This window comes from Rutidosis leptorrhynchoides, chromosome 1 (genome assembly GCF_046630445.1).
Source record: "Rutidosis leptorrhynchoides isolate AG116_Rl617_1_P2 chromosome 1, CSIRO_AGI_Rlap_v1, whole genome shotgun sequence".
NCBI classification, from domain to species: domain Eukaryota; kingdom Viridiplantae; phylum Streptophyta; class Magnoliopsida; order Asterales; family Asteraceae; genus Rutidosis; species Rutidosis leptorrhynchoides.
Window position 1 is genome coordinate 674,758,592 of NC_092333.1, and position 5,099 is coordinate 674,763,690.

Genomic DNA, 5,099 nt, shown 5'->3' on the forward strand with positions numbered 1-5,099 from the left:
TATATATATAATATAATTTTAATTTTAAGTTAATAATAATAAAGTTATTTTAAGAATGTTTTACGGGTTTTAAGTCAAAATTCTGTCCGGGTAACGCTACGCAATTAAATACCACTGTAAGCTATGTTCTTCCTTTTTAATTTAATGTCTCGTAACTAAGTTATTATTATGCTTATTTGAGCCAAAGTAATCGTGATGTTAGACTAAATATTAAGACGGGGTTATTAGATTTTGTACCATAATTAAGGTTTGGACAAAAGACCGACACTTGTGGACATTGGATTATTGACTATTAATAGATAGGGGGTATTGTCTAATCGTATGACAACTCATTAGAACCTGTCGAACCTATCTTCAAATTAGTTAATCTAATAATTATTAAAATGATTATGTATGTTCTATTTAGTGACATTTATACGACATCTTTTACGATCATTTAATTAATTATTCGGGTTGGGTAATTGATTATTCATTCTGATCAAGTGGGTAAATTAATATTCATATCTCATTAAAATAGGGGTGGATTACATACAAGGATAATTGGTGTAATTGTTAACAAAGTATTAAAACCTTGGATTACGCGCAGTCGATAACCTGGTGTAATTATTAACAAAGTATTAAAACCTTGTTAAAGTTCGAATCCCTAATTAGTTGGAATATTTGACTTCGGGAATAAGGTTAATTTGATGAGCATTTTATAATTATGACCGATGGACTATTATGGACAAAAACCAGATAGGTATCAAATAAACCAGGACAAAGGATAATTAACCCGGGTAACAATTAATCAAAACGTCAAGCATCATGATTACGGAAGTTTAAATAAGCATAATACTTTTATTTCATATTTCATCGTACCCTTATTTACTGTCATTTTAATTACTGCAATTTACTTTATCGCAATTTAAATTATATCATTTTTATTATCGTCATTTATCTTTACGCTTAAAATATAAAATCGACAAACCGGTCATTAAACGGTAAAAAACCCCCTTTTATAATAATATTACTATATATAATTATATATATTTTATATAAATATAGTTGTAAAAAATATAGCGTTAAACTCAGCTAGCTCCCTGTGGAACGAACCGGACTTACTAAAAACTACACTACTGTACGATTAGGTACACTGCCTATAGTGTTGTAGCAAGGTTTAGGTATATCCACTCTATAAATAAATAAATAACTTGTGTAAAATTGTATCGTATTTAATAGTATTTCACAGTAAAAATAATAACTATTTCGTATACACCTCTGCTTTAACATCAAGTTTTTGGCGCCGCTGCCTGGGACTCGGTAAAAAAAACGCTATATTTTTGTAAAAATATATTATTTCTTATTTTGTAAAATATTTTGTATTTATAATAATTGTTAAAAAATAAAAAAAATATAAAAAAATTTATATATTTATTTATTTATTTTTAAGATTTCTATTTATAAATTAATAAGTATTTTTATTTTAAGTTTTTAAAATATATTTTTACTTTATATAAATTATCTATCTATTATTTTATAAAAATAAAAATCAGATTATTATAAAAAACTGTAACTGGGCCGGATCTAATTCGAAGCTCAAAACAATAAAAAGACTATTGGGCCTGGTACTGTAGCAGCCCAACAATCAGATACGGAAATTCTGGGCCATGCGATCGCATGGCTGAAGTGCATTAATCTCATGCGACCGCATGAGCGTACCTGACAGCTGAAACCCTAGCATTAATTACGATTTTAGGGTTAGATTTTATAATAATAATAATTATTATTATTAGGGTTTAATTTAATTAGTTTTTAGTTTTAATTTATATTATTTGTATTTAAGTTTTAATATTATTATTAATTATATAGATTAATACTTTTATAAAATAATAATATAAAAATAATATTTTTATAAAAATTGTATTTTTATAACCTTAAGTTTTATTTTTACTTTTTGTATCTTTTTAATCGTTAATTTCGTAATTTGTATATTTTTCGTTCGTAATTTAGTTTTTGCCGTAGTTATTTTTATATTTCTAGATTTTTAGGCTTTGCCGTAAAATCCCTTAAGTGCTTTTTCTTTAGATTAAGATTTAGGTGCTTTAGAATTTTGCGACGCCGTTTTAAGATTTTAGTACTTTTTAAGTTATTGCCGTTTTGGATATAGAATTCCTTTTAAGCTTCAATACCTTTAGGCGCAACTTTTTAGATTTAGTTTTTAGACTTTTAAGTTTCGACGTTTTTCTTTCTTATTTTTATTTTTTGACATTTTTCGACGAGCTCTTTTTCTTTCTTATTTCTCGACGCTCTAGTTTTTAGGACATGAAATTTTCTATTTCTTCTCTAAAAATTTCGACGAAAAAATTATTTTAAGAGGTTAAATTGATAGACATCCAAAATTTTCTGGTTCGTAGTAATAGTTGGATTTGTTAGTGGCGAGTTGTGGGCTTCCGATTTAAAGGGTCCTGACTACCTGCTGCATCTATTGGCTATTCGAAACGTGGGCAAAATCAAAAAAGTCTATTAATTTGATAACTTATATAATTTTTATATTTATAACTAATAGGATATTCAGTGAATGCACCGAGCAAAACGTTCACCACCTTTCATACGTTCACCACCTGTAACTCGATCAAGACATCTAGCCAATATTATCGCCGTTGATTTTTCTTTAGAATCATCATCTTGTAATCCAAGTACTCCAACTCAAAATCCTGATAATCCATTTTTTGAACCCGAATTCAAAATTGAAAACCCGGAGGATATTCAAGGACAATTCCAAGATCCTGAACCACTAATTATTCCTCCTGAATCACAAACCGTTAAATCAGAATCCTCTAGTGATTCGTATTCAACAAATTTGTGACGACCCGAAAATTTCCGACCAAATTTAAACTTTAATCTTTATTTTATTCCGACACGATAAGCAAAGTTTGTTAAATTAAATCTCAAGAATTTTAAACTGTGTTCATACATTCATTATAAGAAGCAAGGACTTTGAAATATAAGGGAAGATATAAAACCCAACAACAACCCAGAAATCACAAACCGTATATATCAATGCATATAGCAATATAAAGACACGGGAGAACTAAAAACACTATAAAACCAAGAGTATAGTAGAAGTAGATAGATTCTTCCGGAGGCAGATGAAAAAGAAGAGCGACAGATATGAAAGTGAGGAGTATATCAAAAATCAGTACTGGATGAAGCATATTGACAAATACTTTAAAATATGAGTTGAGAAGGTGTGAGTTGTAAGAAAACAAATGAGGTGGATTTATAGTGAAATATTCGATAGAGAAATCAAAATGGATTATCGCATTAATTCGAAGAGGATCATAATTTCCTTAATCGCCGAATAATCAAATCCAATATAGATTACAAAGATTTTCTTTTCGGAGATCAATCGTGATGACGTCAAAAGATACGACGAATCACTATTATCTTATTTCATTCATTTACGATAACTTCACTCACACGCTTCGAGTAATCGAATTATTTTATCCATTCTTCTTGAACATGATAAAACTCTATAATCGTTATAATAACATTCTCATTGTTAGTCATGACGACCTCTATCAAATTTCGGGGACGAAATTTCTTTAACGGGTAGGTACTGTGACGACCCGAAAATTTCCGACCAAATTTAAACTTTAATCTTTATTTTATTCCGACACGATAAGCAAAGTTTGTTAAATTAAATCTCAAGAATTTTAAACTGTGTTCATACATTCATTATAACCTCGACCAAATTTCGACGATTCACGAACCGTTATATATAAATAGATATGTATATGTATATATATATATTATAACTTGAGAATATTAATAAAGTATTAAACGTATAATACTTTACACGAACGTATTTGTTTCAATATGATTTTCGACGAAATTAAAAAAAATATATTAAATGATTGAATTATTAGAAACATTGAATTATGATTACAAGTCTCTGTTGAGAGGTCCACTATGATTTGAGAAAATCTATTCCTCTTAACGATATTTAGAATAATTTGTAAAGCTATTTATAAATAAAAAAAAAGTGTCATTTGCGAAAGTTAGACAAAAGTTAGTGGAGAATCGGTTTCCATAATATTCTATTAATCTATTTTCAAATGTACAAAGACGTTTTCAGTTTAAAAAGAACTTTATTATTAAAACGTATATAACTTTTATAAATATCTAGAACCACTTTTGACAACTCATTACTTAACCAGTATGATAAAGATAACGATATTTATATTTTATTTTATTAAATATATATAACGATTTAAATTAATATTATATATATTTATACGCGTATTATACGTATATAGTTTTATACTTTTACTATACTTTAACTTTACCTTTACTTTACTTTTACTTTTACTTTACTTTAACTTTAATAATTCACTTTAATAATTCATACTTTAATAATTCACTTTAATAATTCATACTTTAATAATTCACTTTAATAATTCACTTTAATAATTCATACTTTAATAATTCACTTTAATAATTCACTTTAATAATTCATACTTTAATAATTCAAAAATCTATTATAAATAGAATTGAATAGGTTTCATTATTTCATAGAAACTTGAAAATATATTTCTCTAAACTCTCTCAATCGAATTACATATATATATATTTTCTTTGTATTATTTCATGATATTATTAGTATACATAAAATACTACGATGGAGTTATACTCAGACGATTTCAAAATAAGTTTTCAAACGGGATAAAGCTAAGGAAATTATGAGTTATAGCTATGGAGGTTATGGGTATTGATCGAGAGTATTGCTCGTGAGTCAAACTAGTGTTTATCATCTCCGTTGCGTCTACTTACTTTTCCTGCAATATTGAATCTCAATATTGATACGTTCGTGAATCCAGGGCCAACATTGCACTTGTTCAATGACGTCATATGTATTTTTACTACAAAATACAGTATTGTGAGTTTCATTTGCTCCCTTTTATATATATTTTTGGGACTGAGAATACATGCGCTATTTTTTTTAAATGTTTTACGAAATAGACACAAGTACTAAAACTAATTCTACGTGGGTTTAAACCAGAAATATACCCTTAGCTTGGTAACATTAAACTACTTGTCTATGTACGGTAGGCGCGAAT